Source organism: Giraffa tippelskirchi, chromosome 10 (genome assembly GCF_054371585.1).
Source record: "Giraffa tippelskirchi isolate mGirTip1 chromosome 10, T2T-mGirTip1v1.2.pri, whole genome shotgun sequence".
NCBI classification, from domain to species: domain Eukaryota; kingdom Metazoa; phylum Chordata; class Mammalia; order Artiodactyla; family Giraffidae; genus Giraffa; species Giraffa tippelskirchi.
In genome coordinates, this window is record NC_137284.1 from 118,731,782 (window position 1) to 118,755,359 (window position 23,578).

Below are 23,578 nucleotides of genomic sequence, written 5' to 3' on the forward strand. Positions count from 1 at the left end.
ATTTCCCCTAAGAATATGAATGAAAACTTCTTAGGGGATTATGAAACACAGGAGCTAAGCGAAGCTTTTCTGAAGCATGATGAATAATAAAAATGAGTAATATATAGTACATTTGAAATTAAGGAAATTTAAGTGCACATTAATACAATAGCTTTAAAAAATATTTCTCCAATATCTTTTAAAAATCTTTCTTGTGGAAATGAAAATTTATATACTTCCACAGGTGGTAAATTAAGAGGATTTTCAACCTGGATAAAAGATTATAAAGAGTTTCAATCTTTATACAAAAGAGTTGTTTTATACAAGCATTTCTTTCTTCACATCCACAAGACTGTAACATTTCCTGAAATATGGAATTTGAAATATGGAATTTAAAATTGGAAAATAAACTCCTATAAGCCAAGTGACTTTTTTAGTTATATTGGGTTTAAAGATAAAAGCTCTGTTTAGCCCCCAAAAGATTGTCTTTTCTCATATTCTTCTTGGGCATATTATTGTAATTTGAAAAGAGATTCTGAAAATAGAGGCAATAAAACTGTTTCTGCTTGCATGCTGTGAAATTCTCCCCACAAGGTTTTAAATTGAACTTGCTCAACAGGCAGGGAGAACCACCTTCTTTCTTCAAAGACATAAGAGGATTTGCTCAGTAAAAGGAAAAGGTCTAACAGCATTCTCTGAAAGGGACTCGTTGAGTGAGCCTGTGATTGCCACTCCTGTCAACTTTCCTCCTATCGTCAGAACACGCCAAGGAAGCCAAACTGTGCATGCGACATGTGGGAGTCGGTTAAAGCACAAGCTAACCTAACTACCTACAAAAAGACATCTCAAAAAGAAAAGATGATTTGATTTATACATTGTGTGGTTTGAAAGTCCAAAAGAACCATGGCTTAGCATATCAATAGATTCCACAGTCTGCTACAGGTAAAACTGGAAATAAATTCCTTTCTCCTTAATACAAGGAAGTATAAGATTTACTTTGACTCTAGGTTGGGGGGAAGGGGGAGGTAATAGAAGGATAAGGAAGTATTATTCCTTTTCAAGTTTTCTATAATAATAATGCACTCTTTCTAGTCAGTCCTTCAATAAAGGCAGAAGTGATTTTAACTGGAAATATATATTTTTAAATTCTACTGAGTTTCAAATCATAAGCCTGTTATATGTTTGGTAAGCACTCTGTGAAAATGCAGTATACCATTTCCATTTTTAGACTTTCCGACATGGGGGTAACTGAAAAGATCAATTAGCTCAAACTGAGTGTTTGTTACAGACTGAATGCTTGTGTCTCCCTAAAATTCACATGTTGAAACCTAATTCCCAGTATGATGTTATTTTTAGGTGATCAGGTGATCTTACAAGAAGAGGTCACACATATAGGTCGATCACTTTCTGCCACATGAATGAAGAGGGTCCTCACCATAACCCAGCCATACTGACAACCTGATCTGAATTCCAGTCCCTGAACTTCAAGAAGTAATTTCTGTATACAAGACCCCCCCACACACACAAGTCTATGGTATTTTGTTAAAGCAGCCAGAACTGATTAAGATACTATTTGACCCTATCCAGAAACTCTTTGCTTAGACTCTGCAAGGTGAGAAGGTATTAATGAACACATGAGGAGAGAAAGTTCCATTAAAGAATTTAGATAAATGATTCGACAGGAAAATCTGAATGTGAGGCACCCCTAGAAAGGAGTGAGAAGTAGCATCACAATGCTTTGAACTACTCCAGAATATAAAACTAACCCTCAGGAAAGTGTTGTGAGTAGATAAAAACCAATAAAAAATGGAAGACACTATTAGACCCCACATAGAGAGGCAAGTTGGTTCAGTCTTCAATGGAGAAAAGCATGTAGAACTCTGAGTTCATCATCACAAGTGATGGGGGACCATTCTGCAGCTCAGTTGGCTGTTCCCCATCCATTCCTCTCAAGCCAAGTAAAACACAGCCTTTCCTCAATATTAATTGTGCACACTGCCAGCTTCCCACTCTGGAGCTTTCCTATTGTCTCTGATGAGCTGTGCAGAACCCTCTTCATACCCGACCTACAAGCAGACAGAACTGCTCATTCATACCTGTTTGCTAGCCTGCCACGATTGCTATAATCATAGGGAACCTGACTTCTGCAATGACAGTTTGGAAGAGCCAAATGACATCACGTGAAAATGTCAATGCCCTGTAGAATGAATTTTCACCAACAATGGATAGGAAATGGAAAGAAGCCAGATAAACTCTTTTCTTCTCCCCTAGCAGATTCATCACCCTTGCAACCAGCTGTACTTTCCAGTAAAATTGTCAACTCTGCAGTGCACCACTTTCTCTGCCCTGTTTGCCTTTTATCCTCACATTTGTTTCTGTAAAATGGCACCCCACACACTCACTGAATAAAATTAGTGTGTATGTCTTACCTCGTGCTCTTTTGGAAACCTGAATAATTGAAAAGTGGATTTTGGGGGAAAATAGAAAATAACCCTTTTTTTTGCAGCTATTTCTCTCAACTATGTACAGATGAAAGAGATGAAATTACAAAACAGAGCAAGTTAGCAATTATGCAAACAGGAAGAGAAAGAAAGCAAAAATTGAAAACACTTCACCTAGTCATAAAACTCAACAGTTGAGGCAAGAATAAATATATTAGCTAAGCTGCTTTACTTTGGACCAGAGATTCATAGCATAAGTTGGCAAACTTTAAAGTGAATTCACTAAGATTTTTTATAAAGGTAGTCCATGTTTCTAGGACTTTTGTGCATTATATATGTTTTGAGAGTAACTGTCAAGTAAATAAGATCTGGTGATGACTTTCACACTGCATAATCCTGGGAAAACTAATGAGAAAAGATATAAGCTTTAAAAGAAATAATTGAAAGAATAGTCTAAATTCTCTCAGACAACATAGCCCAATGATATAACAATATTGGTGGGGATTATATGGGTATGGTGATTTTAAAAGCTATTTCTAACTTCTTCAAATTTAAAGCAGGCACTGTATACCCATGATATGTTTAAAAGTGAACAAGGATGTCCAGACTACTTACTATCTATACCCAAGTAGTCATGTATGATATGGATTTCAGCTTCATTTTCTTCCCTTATCCCTTTTTTTAAACAAAGTCCCTGATAGGTGGCTCAAAATCAGGCTCATATACTTTCTATGTCAAAATATAATGTAATTTTTGCCTGGAAAATACCAAAGTTGAAAATAATAGTTGGGTGAAGTCACACACATTAAGAGGCAGCTGATTTCCATCAGGCAAGTAAAGCCATGTAGGCAAAGGATAAAAAAATACAACTGTGTAAGAAAATACAAACTGCCTTATGCAAATACAAGGCTAACCTTCATGATCGCCTTGCAAGTTGAAATATATCTCTGAGACTTCATTCCAGCTTGGTTGCATGCCAGTGACTAAGATATCCACCACAGAACTGAAGAAAAAAAAGCAATATAATTGTTGTTTAGTTGGAAAACATCTGACACAGAGCTGTAACCGAGCACACCAGAAAGTCCAAGGGAAGAGCGAGCTACACAATAGCTAGAAATCATCTGCTCCTCTCACTATGGAGCAGTGGCAGAAGTACAACAAAAATTGAAAAATGTGCAGCATGGAAGTCACTAGTATTATTAGAAGTAGTGGGTGATGGCAGACCTCATTCTGTTACCAAAATAAATTCTGGAAGAGACTTGTAATAAAATAGAATAATATATAAATTTTTCAAAAAGAAATAGCCATGGTTTTTTTAAAACCCTAGGTTGAGTTGAATCTATTCATAATATACATTAAGAGTAAGAGTAAACAAAATCTTAACTTCTTTGTACTGCTATAAAAAAGTAAAAATTCAGAATGTTTTAAAATCCTTTGAGAAAACTATGTAAGAGCACCAGGAGAGTGTTACATCTCCTATTCCTAGAAGGATAGTGGTCCATGAGATTATTTATGAAGATGAGGAAAGTTAGTCTCACCCAAATATGATGTGCTATTTAAGATTTATTACTCTTGAGTAAGCAAACTTTTCTCTGAAATGCAAGTTCCCCAACAGGATTAAATGCATGATAGTTATTAAAAATTCATGTGAATTCACTGAATTAAATACTTTCTATAAGGCCAGAGTTTCCATCAAAAATACAAGGAACTTAGACTTAGCTAACGAGGAGGAAGTATGTACCAGGCTGGATGACCACACTGAGGAAATGGCTAGGATTCTGGAAGCCACCTGGGGATGCAAATGGAAAAGTAACATTGGGTCCTTCAATATGTTGTACATGTCTGACTTTTCCTACTCTTATTTTTCCCTACCAGTAGCAACTTCAAGCTCCCTCTAAAAAATCATCACTAAAAAGACTGTAAGTGAATCAGAAATTTTATGCCATTTAAGAACTAACCAAGATACAGCAGAATAGGTATAGAGCAATGACCTCAGATGAACTCTATTATTTTGTCTTACCCCATTATTCTCCTTTCTTCTGTTTTCTATTTTCTATCTCACTTTTCCCATTTTACTCAGATTTTTTTCCAAAACTCAGCAGCTCTGACATCACCTTGGGAGCTTGTTAGAAATTCAAAATATTTAGTCTCTCCTCAGATACTAACGGAGAAGGCAATGGCACCCCACTCCAGTACTCTTGCCTGGAAAATCCCATGGACGGAGGGGCCTGGTGGGCTGCAGTCCAGGGGGTCGCTAAGAGTCTGACACGACTGAGCGACTTCACTTTCACTTTTCACTTTCATGCACTGGAGAAGGAAATGGCAACCCACTCCAGTGTTCTTGCCTGGAGAATCCCAGGGACGGGGGAGCTTGGTGGACTGCCGTCTATGAAGTCGCACAGAGTTGGACACGACTGAAGCGACTTAGCAGCAGCAGCAGATACTAAATTCTGCAGTTTTACAAAATTCCCCAGATGATTCATAAAATTCCTTCTCAAATTTTATTTATAAATTTAAACCTTTTCTCCATTATTTTATATTTCTCCCTTCTCACCTCTATTTTTCTTGAATATCTTCATCACTTTCTTTATGTGAAGTGCTTTTGCTCTCTTTCCATTACATCTTGAGATGATATTTCTTCATTAAGTCTCTAATACCACTTTCCCAACTTCGGTCATGAAACACCTGTCAAGAATGGCCTTCTGCTTTATGTGTAGGTATTAGAGCTAGATAAAAAAAAGTTATCATCTCAATGACCCTTTCTCTATGAAATCAGTGATAACTCACTCTTGCAACTCTCATATCAGAGTTTCCACAGATCTTGCATTGCTACATTTTTTCTTATTATATTTTAAATTATTGGAGAGGTTTAAATGAAGTTCCTAAAGGTCAACATGCTCTTAGTAAATCCTACCCATGTCTTGATTGAAACACACCCTTTAACAAGTTTCAAAGGAAGCTGGTGAGCTGCCCTCGCTTATGAACACCCTACTCTAAATGGGACACCACCTGCTGAAGTTTTTAAAGACAGCCTGTCCACTTCCATAGTCCATGCAAAGTGGCCCTTCCCTAGCCATGACATCAAATCTCTGACTAACTGCCTAAGTGAAATCTCCAGAGGATGTTGTTTTTCTGTCTCCTGAAAGACCAACCAAACTAACCCCATTATATTACATTGCTGCACATATCAGTCACTGCCAAAGACTCAAGCCTCCCAGAAAGGTGATCACAATCTAGATATAAAACAGAGCATACGTCTGTTCATCTATCATCAGCACCATTTTCCACCTGGCTGTGATTCCCTAACCACCATTTCCTTTGTAATTCACATTCTGATACAAGTACAATTTAGTCATCTATCTCTTCTCTGAAAGCTACTCATATTATTTGCTCTAATCAAAACCTTGCTGTAACCCAAAGACCTTGCTAAAACAAGATGGCAGAGTAAAAGGACGTGCACTCATCTTCTCCTGCAAGAACTCCAAAATTACAACTTGCTGCTGAACAATCATGGACAGGAGAATGTTGGATCATACCAAAAAAAGATACCCCATATCCAAGGGCAAAGGAGAAGCCCCAGAAAGATGGTAGGAGGGGCAAAATTGCATTTAGAATCAAACCCCATACCTGTCAGAGATGCTGGGAGGGCTCAAACAAAACCTTCTGTGTACCAGGAGACCCCACAGAGACTGAGTCAGACCTGCCTTTGAGTGTTTGAGTGTGTTCTGCAGAGGTACGTGTCAGCAGTGGCCTGCCACAGGGGCAAGGGCTCTGGATGCAGCAGACCTAGGTGTGGCATAAGCCTTTTTGGAGGAGGTCACCATTAACCCTACCGTAGAGCTGCCAGAACTTACACAGGACTGGGGAAACAGACTCTTGGAGGGAACAAACAAAACCTTGTGCACACCAGAACCCAGGAAAAAGGTGCAGTGACCACACAAGAGACTAACCCAGACTTGCCCATGAATGTTCAGGAGTCTCTGGCGGAGGTGTGGGTCAGCGGTGGGCTATTGCAGGGTTGAGGGCACTGAGTGAGGCCTCCAGGTTAAACAAGAGGGAGGAAACACAGCCCTGCCTATCAACAGAAAATTGGATTAAAGATTTACTGAGCATGGTCCTGCCCTTCAGAGCAAGACCCAGTTTCCCCCCCAGTCAGTCTCTCCCATCAGGAAGTTTCCATAAGCCTCTTATCCATCAGAGGGCAGACACTGAAAACCACAATCACAGAAAACTGATCACATGGACCACAGCCTTGTCTAACTCAATGAAACTATGAGCCATGCCATGTAGGGCCACCCAAGTCGAATGGGTCATGGTGGAGAGTTCTGACAAAACATGGTCCACTGGAGAAGGGAAGGGCAAACCACTTCAGTATTTTTGCTTTGAGAATCTTATGAACAGTATGAAAAGGCAAAAAGAAGGACAGTGAAAGATGAACTCCCCAGGTCGGTAAGTGCCCAAAATGCTACTGGAGACGAGTGAAGAAATAACTTCAGAAAGAATGAAGAGATGGAGCCAAAGCAAAAACAATGCCCAGTTGTGAATGTGACTGGTGATGAAAGTAGTTACCAATGCTGTAAAGAATAATATTGTGTAGCAACCTAGAATGTTAGGTCCATGAATTGAGGTAATTGGAAGTGGTCAAGCAGGAGATGGCAAGAGTGAACGTAGACATTTTAGGAACTAGTTAAGTAAAATGGACTGAAGTGGGTGAATTTAACCCACATGACCATTATTTTACCACCGTGGCCAAGAATCACTTAGAAGAAATGGAGTATCCCTCATAGTCAAAAAGAGAGTCCAAAATGCAGTACTTTGGTGCAATCTCAAAAACGACAGAATGATCTCTGTTTGTATCCAAGGCAAAACATTCAGTATCACAGTAATCCAAGTCTATGCCCCAACCAGTAATGCTGAAGAAGCTTAAGTTGAACGGCTCCATGAAGACCTATAAGACCTTCTAGAACTAACACCCAAAAAAGAGGTCCTTTTCATTATAGGGGACTGGAATGCAAAAGTAGGAAGTCAAGAGATACCAGGAGGAACAGGCAAATTTGCCCTTGGAGTACAAAACGAAGCAGGGCAAAGGCTAACAGAGTTTTGCCAAGAGTTTTCCAAACGCTCTGCTCATAGAAAATACCCTCTTCCAACAACACAAGAGAAGACTCTACACATGGACATCACCAGATGGTCAATACTGAAATCAGATTGATTATATTTTTTGAAGCCAAAGATGGAGAAGCTCTATACAGTCAGCAAAAACAAGACTGGGAGCTGACTGTGGCTCAGATCAGGAACTCCTTATGGCCAAATTCAGACTTAAATTGAAGAAAGTAGGGGAAACCACTAGACCACTCAGGTATGACCTAAATCAAGTCCCTTACTATTATACAGTGGAAGTGACAAATAGATTTAAGGGGCTAGATCTGGTAGACAGAGTGCCTGAAGAACTATGGATGGAGATTCGTGACATTGTGCAGGAAGCAATGATCAAGACCATCCCCAAGAAAAAGAAATGCAAAAAGGCAAAATGGTTGTCTGAGGAGGCCTTACAAATAGCTGAGAAATGAAGAGAAGCTATAGGCAAAGGAGAAAAGGAAAGATATACTCATTTGAATGCAGAGCTCCAAAGAATAGCAAGGAGAGACAGGAAAGCCTTCCTCAGTGATCAGTGCAAAGAAATAGAGGAAAACAATAGAATAGGAAAGACTAGAGATCTCTTCAAGAAAATTAGAGACACCAAGGGAACATTTCATGCAAAGATGGGACAATAAAGGAACAGAAATAGTATGGACCTAACAGAAGCAGAAGATATTAAGAAGAGACAGCAAGATACAAAGAAGAACTATACAAAAAAGATATTCAAGACCCAGATAATCACAATGGTGTGATTACTCATCTAGAGCCATACATCCTAGAATGTGAAATCAAGTGGGCCTTAGGAAGCATCACTACAAGCAAAGCTAGTGGAGGTGATGGGATTACAGTTGAGCTGTTTCAAATCCTAAAAGATGATGCTGTGTAAGTGCTGCACTCAATAGGCCAGCACATTTGGAAAACTCAGCAGTGGCCACAGGACTGGAAAAGGTCAGGTTTCATTCCAATCCCAAAGAAAGGCAATGCCAAGGAATGTTCAAACTACCGTACAATTGCACTCCTCTCACACACTAGCAAATAATGCTCACAATTCTCCAAGCTAGGCTTCAATAGTATGTGAACCATTAACTTCCAGATGCTCAAGCTAGGTTTAGAAAAGGTGGACGAACCACTGATCAACTTGCCAACATTTGTTGGATCACTGAAAAAGCAAGAGTGTTCCAGAAAAACATCTACTTTTGCTTTACTGACTATGCCAAAGCCTTTGACTGTGTGGATCAAAACAAACTGTGGAAAATTCATGTGGATCACAACAAACTATTGAAAATTCTTAAAGAGATGGGAATACCAGACTACCTGACCTGCCTCCTGAGAAATCTGTATGCAGGTCAAGAAATAACAGTTAGAACTGGACATGGAACAATAGCCTGGTTCCAAATCGGGAATGGAGTACGTCAAGGCTGTATATTGTGACCCTGCTTATTTAACTTATATGAGGAGTACATCATGCAATTGAGGATTGGATGAAGTACAAGCTGGAATCAAGATTTCCAGAAGAAATATCAATAACCTCAGATACGCAGATGACACCACCCTTATGGCAGAAAGCAAAGAAGAACTAAAGAGCCTCTTGATGAAAATGAAAGAGGAGAGTGAAAAAGGTGGTTTAAAACTCAACATTCAGAAAAACTAAGATCATGGCATCTGGTCCCACTGCTTCATGGCAAATAGGTGTGGAAACAATGCAAACAGTGAGAGAATTTATATTTGGGGGCTCCAAAGTCACTGCAGATGGTGACTGCAGCCATGAAATTAAGATGCTTGCTCCTTGGAAGAAAAGCTATGACAAACCTGGAAAGCATATTAAAAAGCAGAGACATTACTTTGCCAACAAAGGTCTGTCTAGTCAAAGCCATGGTTTTTCCAGTAGTCATGTATGGATGTGAGAATTGGACAATAAAGAAAACTGAGCACTGAATAATTTATGCTTTTGATCTGTGGTGTTGGAGAAGACTTTTGAGAGTCCCTTGGTCTGTAAGGAGATTAAACCAGTCCATTGTAAAGGAAATCAGTCCTGAATATTCTTGCAAGGACTGATGCTGAAGCTGAAACTCCAATACTTTGGCCACCTGATGGGAAGAACTGACTCATTGGAAAAGACCCTGATTTGGGTAAAGATTGAAGGCAGGAGGAGAAGGGGATGACAGAGGATGAGATAGTTGGATGGCATCACCAACTCAATGGACATGAGTTTGCGCAAGCTCCAGGAGTTGGTGATGGACAGGGAAGCCTGGTATGCTGCAGTCTATGGGGTCGCAAAGTGTCAGACACAACTGAGTGACTGAACTTAACTGAAAACCTTGCTGTAACCCAAAGACATTGCTAAAACAGTCTCAAAAAGAAGCATTCTTCTTAAGGATGTGTGGACACAGTTGGGGACGTAAAGGATAAGACAATCTCTGAAAGCAGCGTTGACATATATAGTCTATCACGTGTAAAATAGGTAACTAGTGGAAAACTGCTGTAATATAATACAGGGAGCCCAACCTGGTGTTTTGTGACATCCTGGAGGGGTAAGATGGGACAAGGGAGGGAGGCTTAAGAAGGAGGGAATTTATATATATATATATATATATATATATATATATATATATATAAATATAATTATGATTCATTTGCTTTGCTGTATGGCACAAACCAGCACAATATTGTAAAGAAATTATTGTCCAATTTAAAAAAAAAAGCATTCTTCATTCTTCTCTATTCTTGACAGTTCTCAGAGTGAGTGGATTAGCTGCCCTTTTGACACTCACAGTTGATGTTTCTTGTATATTTCCTCAAAAATACTATTCTACTGAAGCTCTTTTAGATTGAGCCATCATCTGTATTTATTTGTTGAATATTTTAGCCTTCCTCTCCATGAATGCAACAAAATTTCATGGAAATATCAACACCCATATATGTTATTTTATAGTACCTCTGCCTTCACTTATTTAAACTTAGATATTTAGCTAAGGAGATTTCCAAGCAAAGTGATATTTAGCTAAGGAGATTTCCAAGCAAAGTGTTGAAATATAGTATGGCCTAATTTCTTCTTGCACTTTTAGTAAACTGCAATTTTAAGGAGATAAATTAAGGGACATTTTTTAAATCATAACATGTATTTTTTATTTGTAAGGTTGAAATTCAAAGTAGATATAAGCACTTTCAGAATTTAGATAGCTAAGAGAAAAAATAAAGAAAGAAAATTACTCTTCTCCAGTTTCAGAGTTGGATAGGAAAGATGTGGTTAAAGAATTTGAAAGTAATAGTCACTCAGTCATGTCTGACTCTTTGCGTCCCCATGGACTGTAGCCCGCCAGGCTCCTCTGTCCATGGGATTTTCCAGGCAAGAATACTGGAGTGGGTAGCCATTCCCTTCTCCAAGGGGACAAATTTTTAAACATAAAGAAACTGGAGCATGACCTCCTTACCGCCTACATCAACATCTCAGTCATCTTTAGTCATAAGAAAATATTTGATCTCATCAAAATTATTGTGCTGTCTCTAAAATCTCTGATCACCTCTTCCTATGCCTCCAGTTAATAGACACCAGGAACAATACTTTGATCTATCAGGGCCAAGTAAAAAACCAGACCTTTCCTTTTTTTATCCAATAGTAAGGTGTCCCTATTTGTTGTGTCAGTGATGACTATGTGAATAGCTGGAACTCCCACTCCTATCCAGAAGTAATGAGAATGTTCCCTTGGGTTTCAGTAAGAGCCAAATGGTGAAAGCATGTTCTATATTCACCTGCCAGTGATGAGATAACAACCCTCATCCCTGGCAGGAACAATACCAGAGAAAAACAACTACATAGGATTAAATAAGATTCAGAGTCTCATAAAAAAGTACGCCAAATGTCCAAGTTACAACTTAAAAAAATCTATCACTCATCATATCAAGAACCACAAAGATCTCAAAGAACCACAAATATCTCAGTAGAAGACAACAAAGGTGACAGACATGTTAGAATTATCCGACAAAGACATTAAGATGACATCATTTAAATAAATGTTCAGCAAGTACCTGTTCACATGCTTAAATCAAACAGCAAAATATAATGACTCAGCAAAAACACAGAAAATGTAACCACCTTCCCCCCAAAAAATGTAAAGAAGAAGCAAAAAACTTTAGGACTGAAAAAAAAGTAGATATTTAACTAAGTAGATTTCCAAACAGTGTTGAAGCATAATATTGGCCTGATTTCTTCTTGAGCTTTTAGTAAAATGCAACAAAAAAGAGATAAATTAAGAGATTTTTAAACATAAAGGAACCAAGGCATGATGATTTTGGAAACCCTCATCTTTCACAAATGGCAAAAGATGCTGAGATTAAGTACTGTCAAAGTATCCTATAGAGAAAAACATGAGATTTGGGCTTTATAGGTTTTTTTCTAATACTTTCAAAGGATCAAAAGTTCACAGTATGCCATTAGAGAAGTCTTTTTAAAGAAATTCGAGATTAAATAAGGATTTACTAAATAGCTCATAGAACTATACTCTGTAACTTATACTAATCTATAATGGAAAAGAATTAGAAAAAATATGTATGTATAACTATCACTTCACTTTTTACCAGAAACTAATACAATATTTTAAAATCAACTATATTTCAATAAAAAATAAATTAAAATTTGACTTAATTCCCTCTGCTATGTCAGTAAAAATAAAAAATAGAGACGATTGTGTCAAGAAAGACCTGTGCACAAATCTCATGATAATGGAGTAAATCCCTTGGGCATATGTGGGAGATCTACAAGGTGCCTAAGAATGTTTTAAGAGTAGAAACTCTATCAGTTTGGCTTGAAAGAGAAGGAAGGAAAATGATAGTTGGCTATTGAACCTGCAATATTTTATAAACAGGATAATAGGTTGATAACACTCTTCAGCTATAGACATATTCTGCTGCTGCTGCTGCTAAGTTGCTTCTGTCGTGTCCGACTCTGTGTGACCCCAAGACGGCAGCCCACCAGGCTCCACCATCCATGAGATTCTCCATATTCTACTATTCATGAAAAGGGACAAATGACTCAGAAGGTGAAGTCAAAAGCCCATGACAGGGTTATGATTCCAAAGAGTGAATCTGTGAACCTAATAAGATTATTCCCAGGCCCTGACGACAAGAAGTGTTTGCCCAGCTACTTCTGAAAATTGCTTGGGATCAGTGACTGTGTTTTTCCTTTATTTCTCCTCTTTTTGAATGTGAATATCTATAACTACTATCCTATGCCTCTCTCACTGTATTTTTTAACAGAGAATTTGATTTTTGAGTTTCAAAGGTTCACAAATGAAGATAAATTGTGCTTCCTTTGTGGTTCAGATGGTAAAGAATCCTCCTGCAATGAGGGAGACATGGGTTCAATCACTGGGTTGGGAAGATCCCCTGGAGAAGGGAATGGCTACACACTTCAGTATTTTGGCCTGGAGAATTCCATGAACTGTGTAGTCCATGGGGTCCCAAAGAGTTAAACACGACTGAGCAACTTTCACTTTCAGGATGGATTATACCCAGAGACTCACTCTATCCTTATATTTATTATTTAGATAATGAGATTTGGGACTCTTGAGATTCTATGATTTAGATTATAAAGATTTTGAAATTGAGTTGATGCTGTAGTAAGTTGAGTTAGGAGAATATTTGAATGGGATGAAGGCATTTTGTGTGTGATAGGGTGGTAAATTTTGAGGGCTATAATGTAATAGAATAATGGCCCTTGCCAAAGATGTCTACATCCAGAACTTGTGGATATGTTTGGTTAAGTAGAAAAAAAAAATTAACATAGCAGATAGAATTAGGACTGCTAATTACCTGGCTTTAAGCTAGATGGGCTCAACGTAATCACAGGTTTCTTTAAATATATAAGACAAATGCACAAGCATCAGTGACAGAGAGATACAACTAAAGATTTGACCAGACATTATTGGCTTTGAAAATGGAAGGGAGCTACAATTCAAGAATGCAGAAAATGTCTATAAGCTTGAAAAGATAAGGAAAGAAAGTTTCCCCTAGAGCCTCTAGAAAGGAATACTGTCTTGCCAACACAGTGACATTCAACTGCTGCTGCTGCTAAGTTGCTTCAGTCGTGTCCGACTCTGTGCAACCCCACAGACGGCAGCCCACCAAGCTCCTCTGTCCCTGGGATTCTCCAGTGAGATTCAACTAGCGAGACCAATAAAAATATAAGATAACAAAGTTATATTGCTTTAGGCCACTCCAGTTGTGGTAATTTGCTATAACAGCCATAAGGAAAATAAAGATTTCAATATGAACACAACAATTTGTTAGAATTATGTCACAAAGGTTTTAAAGCAGCTGTCATAAAGAAGCTCCAAAATCAATTAAGCATATGCTTGAAATGAAAGAATTAAAAGCCTCAGCAAAGAAATAGAAGGTCTTAGGAAAGAAAAAGAAGTAGAGACAAATGGAAATTTTCGAAGATTAAAGTGTAATACTACATAAGACACTCAGTGGATAGACTCTGAAGCAGACTAGAGGAGATAGAGGAAAAAATTTGAAATTGAAAGATTAAAAAATAGAAGTTCTTCAATTTAAACAGAGAATTAGACAAAAAAAAAAAAGTACAGTGACATGGAGATTTATAATAAAATCCTAACATTTATGACACTGAAGAAGAAGACAGAGGGGAGGAATGAAAAAGTACCGAAGAAATGATGACTAAAAACTTTTCAAATATGGCAGGAAATATAAAACTACAGCTTAACGGAGCTAACAAGCCATAAATGAGATAAATCAATGCAAAGACACAAAAAATTAAAATTCTGCCAGCTAAATATAAAATGTTACAAGGCACCAGAGAGAAAAGAAACCGTATCTACAGGGAAAAGAAAATTCAACTAGAGGTGGATTTTACATCAAAAACTATGGAAATAAAAAGGAAATGGCGCCGTGTTTTGCAAATGATGCAAGAAGAGATGTATTAACAAAAAATCTTAGCTCCAATAAAAATACCCTACAAAAAGGAAAGAGAAATTAAGGCATTCTAGAATTAAAGATCACTAAGAGATTTGTCACCAGCAGACTTATACTAAAAGAACAGCTAAAGGATATTTCATAAACAAAACGAAAATGATAAAAGAAGGAACTTTAGAACACCACAAAGAAACAAGATGGCAAGTAAAAATATGGTAAATACAATAGACTTTTCTCTATTTTCTAAATTATTTTACAATTGAAGCAAAATTATAACACACTCTGAAGTGGCTCTAAATGTATCACTTCTAAATGTAGATAAAAGGTTATGACAATTTATTATAAATATAGAAGGATAAAGGAAGTTAATGTGAAGAACTTTTTCTACACTTCACTTTTACTAGCAAAATGAATACAAAACTGAGGCAAGTTATGGATAGAAAATGTTTTTAACTCAGTAAAAATAAAAATTATTTTCATAATTTGTGAGCTGTAACTTATGCAATGCTTAGAGAAAGTTAACAGCTCTAAATACATATATTGAAAGAACTAATAATACAAGTTTTTGCCATATAAAACTAGAAAAACTAATAACACAAGTTCTAAAACTAATAATACAAGCTTTTACCATATAAAACTAGAAAGCAGAAAATAAACCTGAAGCATACACAACAAAAATTAAACAAAAATTAGAACAGAAACCAATGAAAACAATAGAAAATAACCACTAAACAAAAAGATGATTCCTGGAGAAGTGCAGGGGAGAATACATTCATAAACATCTAACCAGAAGCAAAAGAGATTAAGAAGGGGTGGTAAGAATATACAGAACTATACAAAAAAGGTCTTAATGACTCGGATAACCACAGTGGTGTGGTCACTCACCTAGAGCCAGACATCCTAAAATGTGAAGCCACATGGGACTTGGAAGCATTAGTATGAACAAAGCTAGAGGAAGTAATGGAATTCCACTGAGCTATTTCAGATCCTAGAAGATGACGCTGTTAAAGTGCTTCACTCAAAGTGCTTCACTCAATATGCCAGCATATTTGGAAAACTCAGCAGTGGCCACAGGACTGGAAAAGGTCAGGTTTCATTCGAATCCCAAAGAAATGCAATGCCAAAGAATGTTCAGACTACCATACAATCACGCTCATTTCACATGCAAGCAAGGTAATGCTGAAAATCTTTCAAGCTAGGCTTCAACAGTACATGAACCAAGAACTTACAGACATCCAAGCTGGATTTAGAAAAGGCAGAGGATCCAGAGATCAAATGAACAGTATCTGTTGGATCATAGGAAAAGCAAGGGGAATAAAACAAAAAATCTGCTTCATTGACTATGATAAAGCCTTTGACTATGTGGATCACAACAAACTGTGGAAAATTCCTTTAAGAGATAGGAATACCAGACCACCTTACCTGTCTTCTGAGAAACCTGTATGCAAGACAAGAAGCAACAGTTAGAAATGGACATGGAACAAGAGAGTGAATCAAAGTTGGGAAAGGAGTACTTCAAGGCTGTATATTGTGTCACCCTGCGTAATTAATGTCTATGCAGAGTACATATGCAGATGATACCACTCTAGTGGCACAAAGCCAAGAGGAACTAAAGAACCTCTTGATGAGGGTGAAAGAGGAGAGTGATAACTCTTGCTTATAACAACATTCAAAAAACTAAGATAATGCCATCTGGTCCCTTCACCTCATGGCAAATAGATGGGGGAAAAGTGGAAACAGTGGCAGGTTTTATTTTCTTGGGGTCCAGAATCACTGCAGACAGAGACTGCAGTCATGAAACTAAAAAGATGCTTGTTCCTTGGCGGGATTCCTTGGTAGATCAGAAGGTAAAGAATTTGCCTGCCATGAAGGAGACCTGGGTTCAATCCCTGGGTTGGGAAGATCCCCTGGAGAAGGAATGGCAACCCACTCCAGTATTCTTGCCTGGAGAATTCCATGGATAGACCATGGGGTTACAAAGAGTCAGACACAACTGTTCCTTGGAAGAAAAGCTATGACAAACCTAGATAGCATACGGAAAAAGCAGAGACATCAATTGGCCAACAAAGGTCCATATAGTCAAAGCTATGGTTTTCCCATTAGTTATGTACAGATGTGACAGTTGGACCATAAAGAAGGCTGAATGCCAAAGAATCAATGCTTTTGAATTGTGGTGCTGGAAAAGACTCTTGAGAGTCTTATGGGGAGCAAGGAGATCAAACCAGTATATCCTAAAGGAAATTAAGAAAAAAATAAGACTCAAATAAATCAGGAATGAAAGAGGAGTTACAACTGATACCACAAAAATACAAAGAATCATGAGACAATTATATACCAACAAATTGAACAACTTAGAAGGAATGCATCAATTCCTAGAAATATACAACCTACCAAGACTGAATCATGAAGAAATCAAAAATCCAAATATAGTGATTCCCAGTAAGGAATTGAATCAGTAATCTTAAAAAACTCCAAAAGCCCAGGAACCAATGTCTTCACTGGTGAATTCTACTAGACATGTGAAAAAGAATTAACACCAGTCCTTCTCAAAATCTTCCAAAACACAGAGGAGGGGGGAATGTTTCTTAATTTATTATATACAAATATAAAATGCAAAAGTATAAATTTTAGAAGAAAACAGGAGAAATCTATGTAACCTATGTGTTTTTAGGTACAACACCAAAAACACAATCCGTGAATGAAAATATTGATAGTTTGGACTTTTTAAAATTTAAAATCTGTGTGAAAATCATCGATAAGAGAATGTAAAGATAAGCCACAGACTAGAAGAAAATTTTGCACAATACATATGTGATAATTAATTTGTATCTAGAATACACCAAGAACAGTTAATGCAGCCCATTTTAAAAAACAGGCAAAAGATAAGAACACAGACATGTCACCAAAGAATATATAGAAATAATAAACATAAGAAAATATACGTAATATCATTTGTCAAAGCTAAGTGCCAAAGTATTGATGCTTTTGAACTATGGTGTTAGAGAAGACTCTTGAGAGTCTCTTGGACTGTAAGGAGATCAAAGAGTCAATTCTAAACGATATCAGTCCTGAATATTCATTGGAAGGACTGATGCTGAAGCTCCAATACTCTGGCCATCTGATGCTAAGAACTGACTCATTGGAAAAGACCCTGATGCTGGGAAATATTGAAGTCAGGAGGAGAAGGGGTCAGCAGAGGATGAGATAGTTGGATGGCATCACCGACTCGATGGACATGAGTTTAAGCAAGCTCTGCGTGTTGGTGATGGACAAGGAAGTCTGGCGTGCTGCAGTCACAAAGAGTTGGACACAACTGAGTGACTGAACTAACTGATCATTTGTCATTAGGAAAAGGCTGCATAAAAATACCAGGAAATACCACAACATACATATTAGAATATCCAAAATCCCCAAACCTAACAATAACAATCGATGTTAACTCTCAGTGCTAGGTGAGAATGCAAAATGTTCTGTCACTTAGGAAGACAGTTTGGCAGGTCTTACAAAAGTAAATGTAGTCTTACCATATGATCTAGCATACACATTCCAAGGTATATATCCATATGACTTGAAAACTTAAGTTCAGTCAAAAACCTGCACATGAACACTTACAGCACCTTTACTCATAATCACCAAAAATAGGTAACAATGAAGTAAATAGATATACGAAATATTGCATATTTATAAAATGTAACACTATTCAGCAATAAGAAGGCATGAGCTATCAAGCCATATAAAGACACATGAATCTTTGTTACTTATTGAAAAGTGAAGTAAGGCTACATACTACATGATTTCATTTATATGGTATTTGCAAAAAGTAATTATAGAGACAGTAAATAGATTGTAGCCAGGCTCCTCTGTCCATGGGGATTGTCCGGGGAAGAATACTGGAGTGGGTTGCCACGACCTCCTCCAGGGGTTCTTCCCAACCCAGGGATAGAACCCAGGTATCCTGCATTGCAGGTGGATTCTTTATTGACTGAGCCAGGGAAACCCAGTAAATAGATCAGTGTTTGCCAAAGGTTTAGGGGTAAGAGAGATCTGGAGGGTGAGACAGACAAGGCATAAGGAATTTTTTAGGGTGGTTATTTTTATGTGATACTTAAATGGTAGACATATAAACTATGTTTTTGTCAAAACAATTAAAACTTTACACCCTCATTTAAGAATGAGCCTTAAAGATGAAAATATTTAGGAAGCTGAGGACCCCATGATGAAATATAGGCTGTGACACAAAAACCTAACTATAGTACAAATACATGAAACAATCTAAAGAGGCAAGGAGTCTAAGCTAAATAACTTCAGAAATGTGTGGTTTCTGTAAGACTAAAGGCAAAAGGAACTACACATAAACGTTGTACTATAACTGATAAAGTTGTTTACCAAAGGGGTATGAGCAAATAATTCTGAAATCACTACACATTTATAATTAAATAATTAAGCAAGTGAATAATGCATGATGGGAACTGAGTTTCACACTGTTGACATTCACGGCTACAGCAAAGCTAGGGAAGAAGGCCAGAACGATCCTTGTGGTAAAGGAAACACCAATACAGAATCAAGTTCATCTTAATAGCTACAGGTATGTGTGTACCTTAATATTTAATAAATACCTTAATATTTAAAGGTATGTGTATATATACCAATTAATATATGGAAATCGATTTCTTTGATCTGTCAGCTGAGAGGGCCTAGAAATAATGGCACCCCAGTAGTAACAATCAAAACTTGAATTGCCACTCATCTTGAACTATTTACATAGCACTTATATTATATTTGGGCTTCCCTGGTGACTCAGACAGTAAAGAATCTGCCTGCAATGCAGGAGACACAGGTTTGATCCCTGAGTTGGAAAGATTGCCTAGAGAAGGAAATGGCAACCCACTCCAGTATTCTTTCCTGAAGAATTCCACGGACACAGGAGCCTGGCGGGCTATAGTCCATGGGGTTGCAAATAGTCAGACACGACTGAGCAGCTAACACTACTAGTAACAATCATGCCTAGCACTCATCTTTATTTCTAATATTATCCTCTGATAAAGGAACTAAGGCTTCTTGGAAAAAAGGCTTATTTTTCTGCTGGGGCAGGAAACATACAAGATGAGCATGGTGCACCTTATAATGCCAAAAAGTACTCTGGAAAAAACCCACAGTGATTGTGGGTATGTCAAGAGACACAGGACCACTTTAAAAAGCTTACTACTGTCAAAGCTGGAACAATTTGATGATCAAAAGAGTGACATTGGATTATAACTCAACTTGAAGTATAAAATAATTAGAGTCTATACTGATAACAGATAGGATATTGACTACATAAATAGAGAGCAAACAAATCTGCCTTGCAGAAGAATACTACATAATTAATATAGACAATCCATTTGCAAGGAGGTGGAGCATAACTCTCCAGTATGTAAGTTTGTGTTGCACAATAGTGAAATCCTTCCAAAGAGTACAAGGAGCAAAATAGTGTAACTTTACAGCAGTGAAACCTGACAAGCACTACTTCAGCCTTGGTGATAAAGGACCAACATCAACAGTCATAAATCATGGTGGTAGTATTTATCTTTGACGTGATGTGACAAGAATGGTATTTAACCTCTGTAGTTCCTACTACCGAAAACCCATAACCCAAGTCTAATCATGAGAAACACATCAGACAAATCCCAATTAAGAGACATTCTACAAAATATCTGACCAGTACTCACCAAAACTATCAAGGGCATCAAAATTGAGGAATGGCAGAGAAACTGTCAAAGTCAAGTGGGTTCTAAGGAGACACGATTAAATGTAATGCAATATCCTGGATGGGATTATACTGGAACCGAACTAGGTAACAGCTAAGGAAATCTGAATAAAATATGGACTTTAGGATAATGTAAAGATACTGTTTCATTAATTGAGAAAATGTGTCGTAACATTTTAATGAGAAGAGAAACTGGCCATGTGTTTATCTGGACTCTATTACCTTCACAACTTTTTTATAAATCCACAACTATTCTGAAGTACATTTGTTGTATGGCTCAAAAAGCATATGTTTATCAAACTTTTACAATGGTTCTGTTGCTGGTGGATTTAAGGTTCTTTCTTTTTGGTGAAACAATTCAGAGACGAAGTAATAGGTAAGAAGAAGATTTATGTAACAAGAAACACACTCCACAGACAGTGAGCCATCTCAGAAGGTGAGAGAGTGTCTCAAAATACAGCATGGTTAGTTTTTATGGGCTGAGTAGTTTCATAGGCTAATGAATGGGAGGATTATTCTAATTATTTGGGGGAAGGGGCACGGTTTCCAGGAATTGAGTCACCACCCACTTTTTGACCTTTTATGCTTAGCCTCAGAACTGTCATAGTGCTGATGAGTGTTTCATTTAGCCTGCTAATATATTACAATGAGCATATGATGAAGCTCAAGGTCTCCTGGATGTCACATCTGCCTTCTTGGACCTCATTGGCTCTAACTAGTTTTTGTCATGTCCTATGGAATGTCTTTCTTTAAAAAGTTGTGCCCTGCCCGCTTCCCTCCTATTTCAGTTTTACACTTAACTAAAAACATATGTTCTTACTTCTAAAGATAGACAATCCAACGTTACACTACAATTATAATACATAAGGATCACTGACTCGATGGACTTGAGTTTGAGCAAACTCCAGGAGTTGGTGATGGACAGGGAAGCCTGGCATGCTGCAGTCCAAGGGGTAGCAAAGAGTTGGACATGACTAGGGGTACTGAATGGAACTGAAGGATTTTAGAGCCAACTTCTTTGTGTGTGGCAAACTTTGGATGAATCAGAGTTTCCTAGTCTGGGTGATGACACTATCTGAAAAGTGTTTTAAAAACACAATTTCTGGAATCAAATCACTCATTGTAGATAACAGATAATTCCTTGACTCATGTGGGATATGGATAGAAGATTACTTTACAGGTATTGTTATAGGGCATGAACAATAATAAATCCTTTTATGTTAATTTCTTGTCAATATCACTCCCTTCAGAGTTGAGTATAACTTGGGGTGGTTGCATTTGGTCCACCACAGAGGCCTTATTGAATCAGGATTTTTTTAATCTACCGCTTACTCTGATATTGTTACTGTTAGTAACAGGCTTTGGTGTTCTTGCCAACTCACCATCCTACCTGTCTCCCCAGTCAAGAACTCATCTTAATGTCTTCAGTCTTGGTTTCTAAGGAAGTTTAAAGCATAGTAGCCTAGGATGTGTAGTTAGGTTCTCTCCCTTACCCCAAACCTAGATCTCTTCAGAGACTCCTAGTAACCTCTGCAGTTCTCAAATTGTGACAACAAGGACTATGCCACAAAGGAAGACTGAGAGGTATCTGGTAGACAGAACAGTAAATTGAGTGGTTGCTTGTAAATTACTGAATCAGTTACTTGTAAATTTTTGAATCAATTTCTGCACTCAAGAGTAAGTAAGGTCCTAAAGGACCAGGCCTGCATCCAGGCACCATCATCGAAGCAGGATTCAGACAGCCACATTTTAAATACACATGCAAGAGTGAAAAAATATGGATGCTCTTACCAGACGATGTTAGAATGAACGCTAAGCAGGCAAAAGCAGGAGGTACCTGCTACCAGGCCCTTGCCTTATTATCTAAAGTTTTATTCAATAAAATATGAAATCCAAGCCTCAGCTTCTTCATGGCTATTCTTTTGGTAAGCAAGTACTGAGATGCCACCTGCTTCTGTTTACTCTGCTCAAGCGCATACTACTATCATATATATGAAAATAATCATTTGTTCACACTATTCCACTGACTCCCAGGAACAATATGAAAACTCATTAGGTTGCAGCTGTGAATCGCATTGAGTATTTATGAGGGCAGTGTCATTTAAGTGTAATCTATAGTGTTATTCTTATTAAATAATTGGTATGACCTATGATTCTGAAAACTTCCACTTCTTCCTCTTTATAGTTAATGATAAAACATTATTCAAATGGCAATTGAAAAAAGATTTAAAGCAGATGTTCAAGTAAATAAGCTGTAACACTGACTTTTTGACGTAACTGATAGAAAAAAAAACAATGAAAATAATTCTAGCATAGAACAAAAAAAACATTGATATAAATTTGTAAAAGAAATAATTTTTCAATAAAAATTGTAAAGTAGAAATATGTGTATTTTCACATATAGCTCAGAGATCACATAAATGCCAAAAGAAGTGACTGTTGCTGAAATAAATGTGTTTTTTATGAAAAGCAAAGTAGTAAAACAAGCAAAATAGATGCATAAAATGGGTAAATTTTCAGTGTATTAGTTATTGCTGCCTCAGGGCAGCTGTAAATTATAAACTTGTTTTTAACTTTTTTTTTTGGTATTCATGAATGTATTTCAGATCTGTATTTTCTGGCATAGCCCTTGTGATTTGACCCTTTCCTGATTTATAATCTTTTTTAAAATTTATAAATCAAAGGGTACCAGATAGTTGGAGGAAAGATTAATGTGAAAAAAAACCCTAAAATGTGATGCCAGATAAGATACTAACTTTAGAAGTATCATTGTTGAAGTAAGTTTTGAAAGATAAAACAAGTGCTACATTTTATTTCATCTCCCTTTAATAAAAACATGTTATTTTTAATGAATGTAAAACCTCTTATTTTGCTTTATTCTTTCAAAAAACAAGCAGTGCTACACATGGGGACTATGAAATGTTTAAATGACAAATTCTTATTCTTATTCATTCCTTCCTTATAAGTCAAGGTGATTATCTCTGTGGTGAAAACATTTGTGATAAGAGAGAACAATTAATTATTAAAAATGCTTTTTATGGTATGGCAATGAATCCTTCAGACAGAAGTCATTTTATTTTCTTATATTGATGCCTAAACAATTCACCCTAGCACCTAGAGCCACAGAGGAAAGAACAGAGAATAGTGCTAACCTCCGATTGGCATGGTCTTCAAATAACTACACACCCTGAAGTGCATACCTGGCATCTATCTATACAATCATAATTAAGAGTTGCAACAAAAATGCAAGAGCTATTAAAAATGTTTGGTTCTCCATCTTGTAAGGGAAATACCAGGCCTAAGAATGAATTTTCAGTTCAGTTGCTCCGTCGTGTCCAACTCT

General features: G+C 37.3%; 2 long non-coding RNA genes across 10 annotated transcripts in view; one reads left to right on the plus strand and one right to left on the minus strand.

Annotated features, from left to right (window-relative positions):
• The window catches only part of LOC145523526 (uncharacterized), a 350,340-nt gene that overhangs the window by 178,474 nt on the left and 148,288 nt on the right, over window positions 1-23,578 (plus strand). For 4 of the 9 annotated variants that reach the window (XR_014066674.1, XR_014066669.1, XR_014066673.1 and 1 more), the window contains 2 exons: window positions 599-921; window positions 1,336-2,407. The exons of 3 other annotated variants lie outside the window; for them this stretch is intronic. This is a non-coding gene — a long non-coding RNA (uncharacterized LOC145523526). Of the gene's footprint in view, window positions 1-573; window positions 922-1,335; window positions 2,408-23,578 lie in introns of those variants that run through there. 2 more of the 9 variants (XR_014066672.1, XR_014066675.1) reach the window with 1 other exon arrangement.
• Window positions 1-23,578, minus strand: part of LOC145523529 (uncharacterized) — a 273,813-nt gene that overhangs the window by 18,687 nt on the left and 231,548 nt on the right. Inside the window, exon 5 of the long non-coding RNA XR_014066682.1 lies at window positions 3,335-3,423. This is a non-coding gene — a long non-coding RNA (uncharacterized LOC145523529). The remainder of the gene's footprint in view (window positions 1-3,334; window positions 3,424-23,578) is intronic.